Source organism: Silene latifolia, chromosome 9, assembly GCF_048544455.1.
Source record: "Silene latifolia isolate original U9 population chromosome 9, ASM4854445v1, whole genome shotgun sequence".
NCBI lineage: Eukaryota > Viridiplantae > Streptophyta > Magnoliopsida > Caryophyllales > Caryophyllaceae > Silene > Silene latifolia.
The window spans coordinates 187303251-187322048 of record NC_133534.1 but is presented as its reverse complement, the minus strand read 5'-3'; the positions used below and the strand labels follow the sequence as shown (position 1 = coordinate 187322048).

Genomic DNA, 18798 nt, shown 5'->3' with positions numbered 1-18798 from the left:
AAAGGAAAATTCAGGGTACTCACCACCAACACAGGCATCGTAGTTCAAGTACGCCAGGCCAGGACCCACATAATTGGTCCTGATAAACATATACCCAGCAGCCCAATTCTTGTCATGGCCGCTATCCAGATTCCTGAGAAGAGGAGCGGCTGAAGCCTTGACCTTGAAAACTGATACGGCCAGGACTGCTGGTCTTGATAGCATAACAAGCCTTCAAGTCCTCCAAGGAGAAGGAAATATTATGTTTTTTTGCAGAGATATTCAATGGAGCAGACTACCTTCCACACCATGGGCATCAGTTGGTAGGAAGGTACACTGATTTCTTTAATAACATCCACCATAAGTAGAGAGAAAGGGAGCTTGCAACCAGCCCTGAAGGCCCATTCATGGATACAGAACCAGCCATGACATGACCAGTCTACCCTGACAGGAGAATTTTCAGGGATCCAGACTTCGGGATCAACAGTAATGATTCCCTTATCTTTCAAGACTTTTTCTAATTCAGGTTTCAAACGGTTTGGAAGAGACTGATCATTATTTAGAGCTTTTGTGGGTTTAAACTCAAACTCTTTATGAAAGATTGAAATCATTTCAAGAGGGGGATCAATTGGTTTTTCAACCGCAAGAGGTTGAGCAGCAGAGGATGCTGGTAAATTTTCAGAGGTAGTTTCTTCAGGACTGGAAACGAATGGAGTTCCAAGAGACATCACTCCCCTGGAAGATTTATTTTTTGCAACCATTTTTTGAAGGTTTGTTGAAGATGTGTTGAAGATTAAAATCTGGGAATTAAGGGAACTTGGAGATGAAGATTATTAGGAGAAAATGATCGGATTTTGGTGGAGTTTAATCAATTATTTATACTCGTAAAATTAGGATTTTCAACCGCAACTTGCAGAGTAATTATTTAAGAAGTTGCGTTAACTGCAACACGGGTGATGTGGACAAGAGTTGGTCGTCACACGTCCAATCAAACACAATTTATAGCTTCACAAACAACTCTACAATTAGTAAAGAGGCAAGTAAAGGTCGGATCCCAAGGGACGGGAAATTAGATGAGATTTCTATTGAAACTAGTGGTGTCTTAGGGGTGTCACAATTTGGGTTGATGTAGAAGGTCACTAAACTAAATAGCAATGTAAGCAAATAAGCAAGATGAAATGAAAGGGTTGTAAACAATTGATAAAAAGCACTAGGGTATCATGGGGTCATAGGGGAATCATGGGAATTGATCATACAAACATGTTCTCAAATTATAAGCAAGCAATTATTGTTGTGATGGATTGAGTTGGGTTATATCTTATAATCCTAGGAAAGTTTGGGTCCCGGAGCCGAATCGATTAGATTGTACAACACCTACAAGTCGACTTAATCTTCCCTACTCATCAACATGCATGGTCTAATGAGACTCGAGTTGGTTTATGTCTTACAAGTGTCATTGAAAGATAGGTGATGGGTAAAAAATGCAAGGATTCATAGGCTTGCATTTCATCAAACATAACATGTGCATGAGTTGAGATCAAAACAAGCAAGCAAATAAACCATGAAAGCATATTAATTTAAGCATGAATCATCCCCATGTTGGTTTCCCCTAATTACCCATTAAACCTAGCTAGGCCACTACTCACTCATTATCATGTTGATCATGCTAGCAAGGTTGTCAATCATACCAACAAAAGGAAACATGATGAATAAATGAAAGTAATTAACAATAATTAAAAAGGGATTAAGAGAATTATACCTACTAATGATTCCAATAATAAAGCAAAGAATAAAAGAAGTACTTGATGCTTGATTGAGAGGTTGTCAATCTCCCAATAATAACCCAAATAATCTTCAATTACCCAAAACAAAGGATGAACAAAAGAGAGATTAAGGAAATAAAACTTGTATTAAAGCTTGATTAATTGTTGATTACAAAACTAAAGAGGGATTTGATTGATATTAACTACTCTAATAATTGATAAGAAGAACATGCTCTTCTAATTAGACTAATGGGGTATTTATAGTGGAAATTAGGTGGATGCATTAGGGTTAACTAAGGGCTAAACTAGTAATTACACTTTTTTGAATGAGAAGTGAGACGCCGGTATTTTTCGAAGGAAGGGCTTCTTTCTTTGAAGCTTGAAGAAACGAATTTGTGCTGGGCTGGAATCCGTGCGTCTTAGGCACGGGACGGGCAGATTCCATGGTCTGGGTACGGGCGTCTTCAAGGGAATCCGGGCGTCTTCTGGGCTTACTGCCCGGGCGTCTTTGGCAGAAGACGCACAGATTGTGCTGTGGAGGACGGGCGGATTGAGGGCAGTCCGCACGGATTGCTGCTCAGCTTTGTTCCTTCTTCTTTTCTTCCCTTTTCTTCATAAAATCCTTGGGGATTTCCTCGGGGATGCAAGGATTCTTTCTTGTCATTGCCCAACTACTATAATATGTACAAAGGCCTTCTAATCTTGTCTCTCCTTGATGCTTGGTCATTGAATTCAATCAATTTAGTCTCGTTTTGCCATGAAAATGCAAGATTCTTACTCCTTTCCTACCAAGGGATCAAAATCTCAAATAATATGCAAAACAAAGAACTAAAGACAATAAATGACCCAAATATGCACTAAAAAGCATGGGAACAAGGCTAATTCGGGGGCTAAATATGCGCTAATTATGGTCACATCAAATATCCCCAAACCGAACCTTTGCTCATCCCGAGTAAAGAGGTGACAAAGACTAGGACCATTATTTAAACTAACCTAATAACATAGCCGATATGAGACAATTAGCGGGTCTCACTCCGCCCCTTCAACTCACAACAAGACAACCATGAGGTAGGATGCCTTCTTGCAAGGCAAGGTGGGTCTTGCCAAAATGGCGACACATCCAAACATTAAGCACACAAAATCAAATAATGGATGCATCTACAAAAGGAATAGCCACTCCCTCATCAAGTGGCGGAGGCACTAAAAGAGAACAAATTTAAGAGCATATAATCCTTCACAAATACTAGTTTAACAAATTACTAAGGCTAAGAGGATGGCACTAAATCACCTCCAAATGGTGTTAAACTAGACTACTTTCGTCCTCAATTTCCAAATGCTTTCGTCAAGAGCGATCGGATGGTGGTGGAATGATGATCCCTATGATGGTAGTAGCATATGACATGACAAGTCTCGAATTCTCTACAAAAGTAAAGGTCATGGATCGTCCCAAGCTCGACAAAGTGGCTTGACAAAAAGGCTTTTTGGGAATGAAATGCTCAAATCATTATAAACAAAGGGTGGATATGACTAGTATTCAAAAATTGACCTCATTCAACTTTCACATTTCAAAAATTTAAGATGGGGTTTGTCCCTTCCGGGCTAGTGTCCTTTGCTTTCGCCAATCGCTTATTAGGCAACCGGTTAACCTCTAGACAATAGCTTTTCGGGGTGATAGTCACTCTGCCTCTGGGCGGTTGAATTCACAACCGTGTGGGGGCCCAATTTAATGGATTCCTCTCCAAAGCACATCGAAGTGGTACGCCTCCATCAAAATAACTAAAATTCTCAACATTTCAACATTTCATAACATTTGAGGTTTCCTTAGCAATAAATTACTTCCACATGACAAAATCTTCTAAATGAGCACTTCAAACTTATTGATAGAAAGTATTTTTGGGTTGCCTTACCACAAGGTCAATCAAGGTCACCTAGACAAGTTAACCAAGTCTACATCGCATCACGGGGTTGGAATAGGTGACTCACATGCAAACCCTTGACTAGGCTTTGGGTCATGGGTCAAAAGAAACTAGTATGACACAATCTAGGGTGTTTTACAACCATTCTAGTAGGGAAAGTCTTAAGTTGAAAAAGTATTTGTAATGGCTTAGTTGCTCTTGTCAAAGTTCTCAATTACCATGATGCAACTATTATATACATCCTAATGCAAGTGATTCTATCAACTAATATGACATATAAACTAAATGCAAGTCCTAAGTTCACATTGTTATACCGCATCAATCAAAATAAAGCCACATAGTCATTAACATAAAGAGGAAAAAGGAGATTGGAAAGATCATACCATGCGGTCTTCATGATCCTCATGTCTCAGATGTGGCGTAGTCAATTAATGTGAACAAGGATAGAACAAACACAATATATACAATAATATATACACGACTACACTACAAAAGAAATAAACATGTTTTTGGGTTTTTCAATTTTCAATTTTTTTGGATTTTTCAATAAAAGTTAAGTTAGAATTCTCCATCCCCACACTAATATGGGCATTGTCCTCAATGGCCAAAATGATGGGAAATTATGCAAACATGATGCATGATTTCTACACGAAATGCAAGCTACACTAATCTACACTACATGATGCATGGTTTTTGTTTATGACGGAGAGGATAATTTAGATTACCTCCCGTTGTGTATGCATTGACTTCCCAAACCGATCTAGACATTATTGCTAATGTCCTAGGATGGGTGTAGTTCATGCACACACTATGCAATGCTTGAAACTAATTATGTCATTTTGGATTTTGAAAGGTGGGAACAATAAAATGAGAACACCTCAATGGAGCCGAGGTGTGAGTCCTCTATGGTGCTAGGACTACTCCAACAATGATCAAGATTAATAAATAAAACAAAGAGAGAAATAGACAAACCTCAAGAGGGTAGGAGCCTCTAACGCTTGCTAATCTTCCATCATATCATCACTATCATCATCTTCCTCACTAAAATTGGATTCATCACCACTTTCTTCTTCACTTTCTTGTTCACCTTGGTCATCCTCCTCTTCTTCACCAGCTTCTTCATCAATGTTATCATCAACCTCTTCATTACCGACAACCTCATTATCACCCGGAAGCTCACCCCTAAATGCACTCGGAAAGAAGACTTCCCTATACGCCCAACTAGGCAAAGTACATGAAGGATCAAGTAGTCCTTGCCTAGATAAGTGTAGGAGGGGTGGATATTGGGCTAAGTAAGCATTTTTCCGATCCTCGAAAGCTTGCTTGTGCATCTCTTGCATGAGAAGAGTCAAATAATCATTTCTTGCTTCAGCACCTTCCGGCTTGAACTCTTGGTACTCGAAAGGGTAGGGTGGTGTGACAATGGAAGAGGAGGGCATTTCAATTTCACCCTTTTGTTGTCGGATAATGTACTCGGCCTCTTTTGAAAGGGGAAGTAGATAGTTGGTCCGGTGGACACTTAATCGACAAATCTTTGAAGGCAAAGTGAAAGATCTAGCCTCGCTAGTGAGCCATCCATACTTGGTGTCAAGAGGGTTATGGGTAACCCACTTGCACTTGTATATCATAGTATTAATATCAATGAGATGACCACCCTCTTTCGCCTCATACTTGCTATCCTTGTTGAAGTTTGGATCAAAGTATTTAGCTAGGATAGTGACTAGGCCTCCATTCACAATAACGGTAGTGCCTTTCTTCCCACAATCAATATTTAGCCATCTATCCACCAAAAGAGTTAGAGAGTTGAAAGGCTTGGTGTGTTCCCTTCCAATGTTCAAAGCCGACTCAAGAAGAACAAAATCGAGTTTGGTGAAATGGTTGGTGTCTTTTGTTGCAATGATGGTGTTCCCTATGACCTTGTGCCACACTCTAATGCCCGGATGGCGGACTAATAGAGCGCGAATAGCATGAAAGTCCTCAAATTTCCTTCAGGAAATCGCCTCCCAAAGAGGGTCGGGGTCATACTTGCCAACATTCTTAAAATAATTCGGTGAATCACTAAGACCCAAAGCTTTACCCATTTCCTCAAAGGATATGCGCCTACTAACATTAGCTAGACGAAACTCGATGGTGTCCATAGTCTCAACCTTGTTAACTTTCAAAGAACTCAAAAATTCTAAGGTAAGGGAGGGGTATGTCAATTCTTTTGATTCAAACAATTTCTCCAACCCCATGGCTTTAAAGAAGGCTCTAGTTTGCTCAAGGACACCCAACTTATCTAAGGTATCTTCACAAATAAACTTGGTGGATAAAAATGATTTTCTAGCAAACTTGGCAAAAGTGTCCCTATGGGATTTGGAAATGAAAATTACCTCCGGAAATTTCGAAAGTTGAGCAATTTCCGGAGTAGAAGATGTTGTTGCTTCCATGGGAGGTTGTTGTTGTTGCATTTCCAAGTTTGGGCTAGCTACCACCATAGACAATGCTTTGTTTGCTTGAAGACTCTTTTGTCTTGATGAGAGTGCCTTTGCCTTTGTTGCTTTTGTTGCTCCCTTAGTCCTTGCCATTGATGAATAAACCAAGAAAAGAGTGAAAAATCTTCAATTTCTAATGTACCCAAATCGATTTAAAGATGAAAGGCTTTGCCTTTATGAATTCAAAAATCGACTCAAAGGTTGAAGATTTCGTGCTTGGTTTTGATTTTTGTTGAAAGAGGAGTGATTGATTTGTTGTTAAAAGGATGTTTTGATTTGATTTTGGTGAATGTTGTTGAGGAATCTTGTTTTTGTGATGGAGAGGATGAGGGTTTTGGAGTTATGAGTAGTGTTATGAATGAAGGAATGAAGAAATGAATGTGGGAGGGGGTTTATAAAACCCGAAAGATTTGAAATGCAGGGGCAAGACGGGCGGTTTCTGCTCGGGACGCCCGGATTTGGCTTGTTCTGGGTTGGGAAAAACTCGCCTAAAGACGGGCGTCTTTCAGTGAAGACGCTCATATTTGCAAACACGGGACGGGCGTCTTTCAGAGAAGACGGGCGGATTCCTATACAGGGATTTTTCTTGTTTTCCTCAGCCAAAAAGACGGGCGTCTTCCTTTCAGGACGGGCGGATTTTTGAAGACGGGCGGATTTGAATGCAGGACGCCCGGATTTGCTTACAGTCAAAAATATTCCAAAAGTTCAGCTTAGAGGGACGTTCGTCTTCTACCCAATATGCCCGGATTGCCTGAAGACGGGCGGATTCTCCTGAATCCGCTCGGATTCGACCCCTTTGTACCCGGATTCAGTTCCATCCGTGCACTTTGCATATCCCTTGCCATTTTTCCATTCTTCTTCATATCTCGTGCTCTTCATTGTGGGGGCACTACTAAGGCATGGATAGCCTAGGCAATTGCCGTCCCCACACTAAGCTAGAGCACTACACGTTAATTGAAATTATTAGTCCCTCCTTCACTTCTCTCAAACATGATAATTATCTTGATCAAAGTATAAAAATCCAAAATAACAAAAATGCAATACAAGAATTGAAATGCAAGTTAGAGAGTTAGAAATATTTACAAATGGTGGTTTAGGGAGGACTCCACCAAACTCTCATTCTTGATGAGATGTCAAGGGGGCATGTCCAAGGTGTTGTTGATGTTGCTCAACACCTTGAAAAAGTAATCAAAAGCTTGTTCATTGTCATGATAAAAGTCTTCAATAGACCTTGGCCCTTGTTGTCGGTCTTGATCGATGGCATTACCAATGTAGGGATTAAAAATCCCTTCAAATTCGTCGTCCCAAAGACCACAAACTTCATTAAGTTGATCATTGAAAATATCTTTATTTGGTGGAGACAACTCTCCCATTTCCTTTTCTTGGCCAATAAGGCCATCTTCTTCATTGCTTGACTTTGGTGAGCTTTGCAAGCTCTCTTTGTCACAATTCACTTGCTCTTTGAATGGAGCATCTTCAATTTTCTTCTTCCATTGGAGTTCCGACTTCTTCCTTTCATCCTTCCGACTATAATGATCGATCATAAAACACGGTTCATGTAAACGGGGAGCTCTCATAGTCTTGTCAAGATTAAAAGTTATATTCTCATCTCCCACTTCTAGAGTGAGCTCTCCATGTTTTACATCAATCACCGCACCTGCGGTGTGTAAGAAGGGTCTTCCTAGAATGATTGGAATGTTGGAGTTTTCCTCCATATCAACAATGACAAAGTCCACCGGGATGGAAAACTTCCCAATTCGTACGGGAACATCTTCCCATATCTCTAATGGTGTCTTCGTCGATCTATCGGCCATTTGGAGTGTGATATTGGTGCATTTAAGCTCTCTCATCCCCAACCTTTTACTCACCGAGTACGGCATAACACTCACACTAGCCCCTAGATCACACAAGGCTTTGTTGATCGTGGTGTCGCCAATGGTACACGGTATTGAGAAGCTTCCCGGATCTTTTAGTTTTGGAGGTGAACTCCCTTGAAGTATTGCACTACTCACCTTAGTGAAGGCGATAGTCTCAAGCTTCCGGATCGACTTCTTTGTGAGGATGTCCTTCATGTATTTCGCATAGGCCGGCACGTGATTGATTAATTCCGTGAAAGGAATTGAGACTTCCAAATTCTTCACAATTTCCATAAACTTTCCAAGTTGGTCATCAAATTTGGGCTTGGCTTGACGACTTGGAAAAGGAAGTCTAATCACAATGGGCTCCTTCTCCTTGACCTTGTCTTCATTTTTCTTTGAAATTTCTTCTTTTGATGGTTCCCCATCCTTGGAGTTTTGCACAATTTCTTCCTTATCACTAGCTTCCACAACTTCATCCTCAACTTGCTTCTTCGGTGCTTCATACCTTGTACCACTTCTCAAGTGAATGACACTAACCGTTTCATATCTTGGGGGATTACTTTGAGGTGGTAATTGCCCCTTTTATCTTTGTGAGCTTGAAGATGCTAGTTGAGTCAATTGGGTTTCCAACATTTTGGTGTGAGCTAGAATGTTGTTGATGGTGGTTTCCTTTGCTTGACTATTTTTTTGCATTTGAGTGAAAAACTCTTGTTGATTCTTTTGCATTTGGAGGACCGCTTTTTGAAAATCAAAATCTTGGTCATTTTGTTGATTGTATGGATTTTGATTTTGGTAACCTTGGTTTTGGTTGTAAAAGGGTCTTTAATTTTGGTTTCTCATGGGAGGTGGGGTGTATGTTGTTTGAGGGTTTTGAACATTTTGGCTTTTGTATGAGAGATTTGGATGGAATTTGGTGTTTTCATTGTAATAGTTGGAATAAGAGGTACCACTCTTGTATGCTTGGAAAGCATTCACTTGTTCATTTGTTCCCCTACATTCACTTTGGTCATGTCCCAAAGTTCCACAATTCTCACATATCCCACTTGGGATTGATGAAGATGCCGTCATGGCATTAACATGATGCTTTGGTGATTTTGAGGCTTCTTCAAGTCTAGCCATAGCTTTTTCAAACTTCAAATTTATTGTGTCAATGTGAGCACTAAGTTGAGCACCCAATTGAGTAACGGAGTCCACTTCATGCTTTCCTCCTCTAGTAGCCTTGCGAGGTCTACTATATTGTGAGTTATGGACCGCCATTTCCTCAATCTTGTTCCAAGTTTGATTGTCATCAACTTCGGTGAACATTCCATTTGATCCCATGTTGAGAATGTTCCTTGAATCTTTATATAGACCGTTCCAAAATTGTTGTATCAAGAACCACTCGCTAAGTCCATGATGAGGACATGAGCGACAAATTCCCTTGAACCGCTCCCAAGCTTCATACAAATATTCTTCATCCCTTTGCTTAAAACCCGTAATTTGAGCTCTTAGCATGTTAGTCTTTTCCGGTGGGTAGAATTTTTTGTAGAAAGCTAGAGCCAATTTCTTCCAAGAATCAATTCCGAGAGTGGCCTTATCAAGGCCCTTCAATCATTGTTTCGCGGTGCCAATTAGAGAAAAAGGAAATAAGACCCATCGAATTTGGTCTTGAGTTACACCGGTTTGAGAAATCGCATCACAATAGTCACAAAAGGTTTTCATATGAGAATGAGGGTCGTCACTAGGCATCCCCCCAAATTGGCTCCTTTCGACTAATTGGATAAAGGCGGATTTTGCAATAAAATTTCCGGTCAAATGTTGTGGTGTGGGAGTACCATTGGGTAGGTTCTCCTCGGTGGGTACGGAATGTGATGAAAACTTAGGCATTGTGGGTTGGTTTTGTGTGGTATTTTGTGTTGGGTTCTCCTCACCTTCTTTTGCAAAAGGGTTGATGAACTCAATAGTTGGTTGAATATCTACAACCTCACTAATGCCTATCAAATTCCTCCTAGCAAGTCTTCTATTGGTTGTCAAAGTTCTTTCAATTTCACGATCAAAAGGTAACAAATTACCTTGTGACCTTCTAGACATGCAAAATATCAAACAACTCGAAAACAATTAGAACAAACCTTGAGGAGTTTTCCTTCCCCAAGGCAAAGAAAGACACAACTAATAACAATATAAGAAAATCTAAATCAAGTTAACACCGTCTCCGGCAACGGCGCCATTTTGATGTGGACAAGAGTTGGTCGTCACACGTCCAATCAAACACAATTTATAGCTTCACAAACAACTCTACAATTAGTAAAGAGGCAAGTAAAGGTCGGATCCCAAGGGATGGGAATTGAGATGTGATTTCTATTGAAACTAGTGGTGTCTTAGGGGTGTCACAATTTGGGTTGATGTAGAAGGTCACTAAACTAAATAGCAATGTAAGTAAATAAGCAACATGAAATGAAAGGGTTGTAAACAATTGATAAAAAGCACTAGGGTATCATGGGGTCATAGGGGAATCATGGGAATTGATCATACAAACATGTTCTCAAATTATAAGCAAGAAATTATTGTTGTGATGGATTGAGTTGGGTTATATCTTACAATCCTAGGAAAGTTTGGGTCCCGGAGCCGAATCGATTAGATTGTACAACACCTACAAGTCGACTTAATCTTCCCTACTCATCAACATGCATGGTCTAATGAGACTCGAGTTGGTTTATGTCTTACAAGTCTCATTGAAAAGATAGGTGATGGGTAAAAAATGCAAGGATTCATAAGCTCGCATTTCATCAAACATAACATGTGCATGAGTTGAGATCAAAACAAGCAAGCAAATAAACCATGAAAGCATATTAATTTAAGCATGAATCATCCCCATGTTGGTTTCCCCTAATTACCTATTAACCCTAGCTTGGTCACTACTCACTCATTATCATGTTGATCATGCTAGCAAGGTTGTCAATCATACCAACAAAAGGAAACATGATGAATAAATGAAAGTAATTAACAATAATTAAAAAGGGATTAAGAGAATTATACCTACTAATGATTCCAATAATAAAGCAAAGAATAAAAGAAGTACTTGATGCTTGATTGAGAGGTTGTCAATCTCCCAATAATAACCCAAATAATCTTCAATTACCCAAAACAAAGGATGAACAAAAGAGAGATTAAGGAAATAAAACTTGTATTAAAGCTTGATTAATTGTTGATTACAAAACTAAAGAGGGATTTGATTGATATTAACTACTCTAATAATTGATTAGAAGAACATGCTCTTCTAATTAGACTAATGGGGTATTTATAGTGGAAATTAGGGGATGCATTAGGGTTAACTAAGGGCTAAACTAGTAATTACACTTTTTAGATTGAGCAGGGAGACGCCGGTATTTTTCGAGGGAAGGGCTTCTTTCTTTGAAGCTTGAAGAAACGAATTTTTGCTGGGATGGAATTCGTGCGTCTTAGGCACGGGACGGGCGGATTCCACGGTCTGGGTACGGGCGTCTTCAAGGGAATCCGGGCGTCTTCTGGGCTTGCTGCCCAGGCGTCTTTGGCAGAAGACGCACTGATTGTGCTGTGGAGGACGGGCGGATTCAGGGCAGTCCGCACGGATTGCTGCTCAGCTTTGTTCCTTCTTCTTTTCTTCCCTTTTCTTCATAAAATCCTTGGGGATTTCCTCGGGGATGCAAGGATTCTTTCTTGTCATTGCCCAACTACTATAATATGTACAAAGGCCTTCTAATCTTGTCTCTCCTTGATGCTTGGTCATTGAATTCAATCAATTTAGTCTCGTTTTGCCATGAAAATGCAAGATTCTTACTCCTTTCCTACCAAGGGATTAAAATCTCAAAGAATATGCAAAACAAAGAACTAAAGACAATAAATGACCCAAATATGCACTAAAAAGCATGGGAACAAGGCTAATTCGGGGGCTAAATATGCGCTAATTATGGTCACATCAACGCGTCATAAACCGCCAATTAGCCGTTACAGGATCCAATCAGTCACAATTGAACCGTTGAAAGCAGTTTTCTAAAGATTGAAGTTATCTCCTTATTTCTGGCATGACCCATCAGGGTGTCAGGGCATCAAGCCACCAAGGTACAAGAAGAATGGTGCCAGCCATGGAGAGGCCAACGGTCAAAATATAAGGACAATATTTGACCAATTCAATGACTATATTATTGACAATATACGGATGATAATTAGAGCATTAATAGAAAAGATTTGGTAATAAAGGACAGCAATTAAGGGAGCAATAATGCGCATTAAACCGAGCAATTAAGGCGGAATATTCAGCATTGATGAAGGAGATCCAGCAGCCGTTCAGCATGGATTATATAAGGAGCACTTAGAGATTATTCACATAACACAATACACGCTCTAACATACAATACTCTCATACAATATTCAAGCTATATTACAATCGTGTGTGCTAAATACTCAATATTATAGTGAAATCCTCTCCTGGCTTGGTGCCCGTGGTTTTTTCCCATTTAAGGGTTTTCCATGTACAAATTCCTTGTCTTATTATTGTTTATTTATCTTACTTTACTTTTCTAGTTTCGTACCCTACATATTCATAGATAAGTTTGAGCTAGTTAACCCTGGCTAGACCTACCCTGACCTGATTTCGCTTTGCGCAAAATCCATACAAAACAATAGTTATAAATTACGTTGGTTCAAATATAGTATTTATAGATTACTTTCTTGGAATCATCACCACTTCGAGTAGTTTTTCCAAAATACTTAGTGATACCAACATGCGTCGATACCCCTCTCACACGACCTGGATGCTCTGCTTTGCTGATTGCCCTAGAAAGAATGTCATCACGTCCTTGAGGCTTCCATTTTCCTTCCTGCACCTCCTTCTCACAGATCCGCTACATACACATAAACCCATTAAGCAACTAAATTTTATTTAAACTCACAATTATATAACTCTGACCACAAGTTTGCCGTAGGAGTGACATATTAAGTCAAACTTACAATTTTCTCTTTGATGTCCTTATCATATTCAGTTTCCGTCTTTTCGTTCTTAGGAGTGTGACCTTCCACCCAAGCGTCGTGACGACTGAATTTTCTAAGCTTTGCCTACAATTCATTCATCACATTGATATCCTCTCAAAATATGTATGATTACTATGAACATATATAACATCCGACTAAAACACCTAATAGTCTAATACTATTATGTACTTACAAGTTTCGTCTTAATCAATCTTTAACCACCTCGGGAGCCGTAAAAGACGGTCTTTTTTTTGAAATGTTCGCCTTGTTCCTCTCACTCACAGCCTTCATCAAATAAATTGTATCAAGAAACGTAAGCATGACCAAACACTAAACTAAGTATAATTCTTTACTTATTATTATTAAGTTACCTTAAACTTGTCAGACTGCCTATAAGCGATATAGCTATCTCAATGGTCTTGAGTGACATACAGATACTTCTTTGTTGGTGGTTTCTTGTTCATCTCCCCGGTTTCCTTGTTGAACAAGTGCTTCTCAGTAATCTTTAACTTCCAAGAACTGAGGGCTTCCCCTGTCTTTTTTTAGGTACTTATCATACTTTTCGGGGACAACGTAAGCTAACTGCATATATGATGAGCATAGTTGGTACAAGTGTTTCGGCTAATACACATATCAAGTAGTAACTTAATTTCAGCTAAAACACATATCATGTGGCGCATTCGACCCGCAGTGTGTTGCAAATTATTGTCATCACCTGAGTCGTCGCCTGACGCATTTCCATCATTTCTTTTCCGCTTTTTGACCATATCTAAAGCGGAAATTAATAAATAAATAATAACAATGCATACTTATAATAACAAACAAATCTCTAGAGAGGAGGGTTTATTACTTCTTTAAAAAGGAGAATCCGGATTGATCCGGTGGAGGCAATGACGATGATGATGATGACTGCGACGACGATGGGGTAGGCTGGTGGTTGAGGGGAAGCTAAGTTTTTGAGGATATTATGTGGGGGAGGGGAAGCTCAGAGTATATATGTGTGATACAACACTTGCAAGACCTTATTTATTGGAAAGTAATAAACACGGTATAAGAAAAACCATTATATTTTGTTTCCAAACAGACAACGATTTTGTTTGAAATCGTAATTGATTAGTATTATCTACAATGGGTTAGAAATAACCGTTGTCTTAAATATTTTCATTTTGTTTGATTTTCCCGCCAAGAAATAAAGCATCATTTTTATATACATAACAACGGCCTGAACCGTTATAACTATATACGTCCCGAACAACGGTTTAGGTATAACCGTTTTATTTTATATTTCATTGTGTTTGATTTTACCGCCAAGAAATAAAGCATCATTTGGTATATGCCAGCTAATTAAAATATGTTTCTCAGAAAATCTTGCTTATTTCCATTAATTTAAAGGATTACAAGTTTACACATAAAGAGTACAAACAACCACCATACATAATAAACTAGGTAAATAACAATTAGAAGAAGAAATTTGACAACTAACTTAAGTCATGCCTCATTATTTTTGAGTTCTACGATATCCATAGTTAACTTCTTGCATTCTTCTTTTGCCTTCAATATTTCACTGTCATTTCCCCACTTCGATTCTTCAAGTTGATGTAGTATACTTCTCACTTGAGTAATCTCGATATCCATGCTCTTTTTCTCATTCACTAACTTGTTTATAACCTTCCTCTGCCACTCAGTCATTGGTTCATCAACCGACTTGAAGTAATTGCATCCACGCATTTTAGTCTCGGGATTATAGAATTTGCAAGTAAGAAACTTTCTTCCCGGATTTTGCAAAGTCCAAGAAGTCCGCAATGCTGCCGGAACTGAGCAATTACATGTCCCTGTTGAAATAGACGAAGAAGAAGAGCTACCACTTGACATAATTTGAGTAATAAGAGAGAGAGAGAGAGAGAGAGAGAGGAACAAAGAAAGAAAGAAATAAATAAAGAAACAAAGAAAGAAAGAAACAAAGAAAGAAAGAAAGAAAGAAAGAAAGAAGGTTTTTTAAAATATATTTCTTCATCAATTGCATAATCTAACACGGTTCTTACAAGAACCGTTGTAATTATCTTATTAATATCTTCCAATTTCCATTTATTTTTAGAGGTGTTTATATTCTAACACGATTCTTATGCACTACCGTTGTCATTATATTATATGTTATTGTTTCATTCATTTGTCTGTTCGCAAGTTATTTAAAATCTATGTTAATAAGTATTTGCATGTAATAAAGAGTAGAACTATATATTAAAACGAGCATATTATACAATGGCGCAAAAAAAAAAGTACAACAAGGGAAAAAAAGGAAACACAATAAAAAAATAAAAAACCACAAAAACAAACAGCTAACTAAGTAAATTAATTAAACACCCTAACAGGAGTTTGACTAGGAGGTGGGTACTGAGGATAAACTTGATTATAAATCAAGCTTACTACATCGGCATCAAGAGGTGATCAAAATGAGGCACTTCTTCGTCTTCCCATGATTTCGGTACATTAATAAACCTGTACGAACTGAACCTTCTCATCAGATGAGCGTCCTCAGTGGTGGCAACCCATAAGTAAGACCCAGCGTGTACATAACGATCCTTAGGGTCGTCGGCATAAAACTCACTTTTGCCTCTTTGATGGTCACGTGATGCATACCTTGCAGCGAGTTGTTTTGCTTGGCGAAAATCGTCAAGACCATCCCCCTCGAAACTCGATCAGAGCATATCCAAGAAACCCACGACCAGAAATCCAAGCCGGGTGGATTGCCCTAACATTTTAAAACCCATTCTCAATGAGGATGTCCCTCAATGAATTAAGAGACTTAAAAGCTGGCTTCCTAGCAGCATCACGTATGACTGGGAGATTGTGAATTATGCACGTAATTGGTTTGATATAGCGGGTTACCGATTGCTGAGGAGGTGCGACTGCGGATGATGAAGACGATGACATTTTAATTATGATATGTATGTATATGTATATTATTTAAAAAGTGAAGTATAAAGGATAGTAATAATAAAGTGATTCTTATTGTTACTGCAAATGTGATGTTATTTATAGTATAATAAAGCTATAATTAATTAGATTAGTTTCATCCATACGTTAGATTCAAACTTCTATTAATTGTGTATGCATGTATGAGGTAAATAATGGTCAAACAATCAATAATAATAGGGCATGCATTGGTAAAACCACTAACTTTTCACTTTTTACAGTGGATCTGTATTTACAACGGTTATAAGAAAAAACGTTGTTTATTGATGTAATATGACAACGGATTTGCAATAACCGTTGTTGGTATATGAAATATGATAACGGCATAACAAAGAACCGTTATCATTTTGTGTTATACATACGGTCAAACAATCAATACTGCAACTTTGAATCAGAAAAAGTGAAAATTACAGGGCATGCATTAGTCAAATCACAAACACTAGAAAATCACAAATAATTAAACATTTTATATTAAAACGGGTTCTGTCCAACCGTTGTTGATATACGTAATATGATAACTGCTTAACAAAGAACCGTTATCATTTTATGTTTTACATATGGTCAAACACGCAATACTGCAACTTTGAATCAGAAAAAGTAAAAATTACAAGGCATGCATTTGTCAACTCAATACCGTTGTGTTTTTAGTCATTGGACAACGGTTATTTGATAAACGTTTTGTTTTTCTAATTGGACAATGGTTTTTTGATAACCGTTGTGTTCTTACTCATTGGACAACGGTGTTTTGGATAGTCGTTGTAAGCTTATATGTTTAACACGGTAGAGTTGACCAATTCTTATTTAACTTGTACCATTTCCACATTCCAATTCTTAACTTGTTAAGTTTCCAATTTTTATCTTATTATTATACCATTTTCAATTCTTACTATCTTATTATACCGTTTCCAATACAACCCAAACTCATTATAAGTAGAATTATAATTTTCACAATCTTAACTTGTACCGTTTGCACTTTCCAATTCTTAACTTGTTAAGTCCTCCATTAATTTTCCACATCGATTATGTCGTCAAGTTCATCAACTTATAGTGGTTCATATTATTCATCCGCTGATGATGTTGATGATGAAGCATCATATGAACCTTTTGCAGGACCCCCAAGTAGAATTATGTACGCTAAACCCTTTACGTGCATCATTCACAATCTCCCGTATACAGAGGACGGGCATGGAAAGGCTATACTCTCGTATAGCCTTGACTGGTTAATAGGTTTGATTCGGTTAGCTGGATTGAATTTGGTTCAAACTATCTACCCGGACAATGATGCGCATGATGGCTTCGGGCGGTGCGCCCTCATCGAGTTTGGCGGGGGTGAGGAGCGGGAATGCTTTCGTCAGGCTCGCAAACTTGAGCGGGCATTCTATAACAATGACTCTATGAGACTCTGGTTTGATCACGAAGATCAGCGGGTAGGCCCATATTTATGGTTTGGGAATGAATCCGACCGTCTCCTACTACTTCCGATTCTGCACCGCCAAGGTCGCATTGCTGAGCAGGGGACAGTGCCCTTAGAATGGGAAAACAACTGTGTGGATTGGGCTGAAGGTGAAAGAGATATATATGGTGATATTGTCTCTGAACTCCAGAGGAATGGGGTAATAAAAAACACACTCCCTCCATTCAACTCCACACTACACATTTGCTTTTTCACGTTTGTCAACGATTGTATTACGCGATAAATATCTTTAGCTTGATATTTTAATGTACTCCTAAAAACCTAAGTCATTGTAATAAAAGTTAGATATTTTCTGGTGATATTATCTCTGAATTCCAGAGGATGGGGTAACAAAAAACGTAACAAAAAACATAAATAATTAAACTTTAATTCAAACCACCACCATAATCCAAATACAACTTACAATGCCAGATAATAATTAAAGACTTAATTATTAGAATCTGATGAAGTATTAGGATTCTCATCATGAATTTTGGTATAGAGCAAGTCGTAGATAGGCCCTTCATTATCACCGGGAAGCGCAGAAGGAATGACCTCTTTCTCCCATGACATAGGCACGGTGGAAAGAATGTGATGCTTCCTGCAATGTTTCAGCAGATGATGATCAAGATGGGTCACAATCCATAGATAAGGGCCTTGTTGTTTATCATCCGAATAGAAGTCCTCTTTCCCCACATCTTCCCTCGCAAATCTAGCCCATAATTTTCTTGCCTGACGAAAACTATCATGGCAGTTGGCTTTGTCAAACACGATAAGAGCGAAGCCTACAAAACCTTGCTGGTTTGTAGACACAGGGTGCACTTTTTTAACCGCGGTGAAATCGGAGTCATGAAGCATTTGCGTCAACCACCCAAAATTAGGGTTTAAATCATTTCCATTCACATCATAATAAACCGGGAGACTATGGAGAATGCAAGTAAAAGGCTGTGCGTAAAGAGAATGTGATTGTAGCTCCGATACACCAACCATATTTTTTAGAGAGAAATTTAGAGAGAAATTAAAGAGTAAAAGTTTGATAATTTAGAATTTGACCTAAAACATTATGAAGACATATTTATAGAATTGTTTTGGTCAAATTGAATATTATTGCTCAAATTGAATATTTATTAAAGTTCTGATAAAGTTTTGAATGCAGTAGTCAAACTGAAAAATCTAATCAAATAATGACAACGGTTGAACTGAAAAACCGTTATTTCATAATAGAAAATAATAACGGTTACAAAAACTCCATAGCTATAACATAACAACAGGTAACAAAAACCGTTGCTGGTGTTAAGTTAGTAACGGTTTTCGAAATGCCAATTTCTTAAACTGGTAACGGTTTTCTAACAACCGTTGATAAGAGTGATTCTACAACGAGTTTTTGGAAAACGT

The 18798-nt window shown here is 38.5% G+C and overlaps 1 long non-coding RNA gene and 1 other non-coding gene across 2 annotated transcripts in view; both read left to right on the top strand.

Moving 5' to 3' along the window:
* Nucleotides 1-15103, top strand: part of LOC141600294 (uncharacterized) — a 28419-nt gene extending 13316 nt beyond the window's left edge. Inside the window, exon 2 of the long non-coding RNA XR_012524285.1 lies at nucleotides 14663-15103. This is a non-coding gene — a long non-coding RNA (uncharacterized LOC141600294). The remainder of the gene's footprint in view (nucleotides 1-14662) is intronic.
* Nucleotides 9379-9485, top strand: LOC141604329 (small nucleolar RNA R71). The gene has a single exon (XR_012526033.1). It is a non-coding gene; the product is annotated as a small nucleolar RNA R71 (small nucleolar RNA).
* Nucleotides 15104-18798: the final 3695 nt, after the last annotated feature.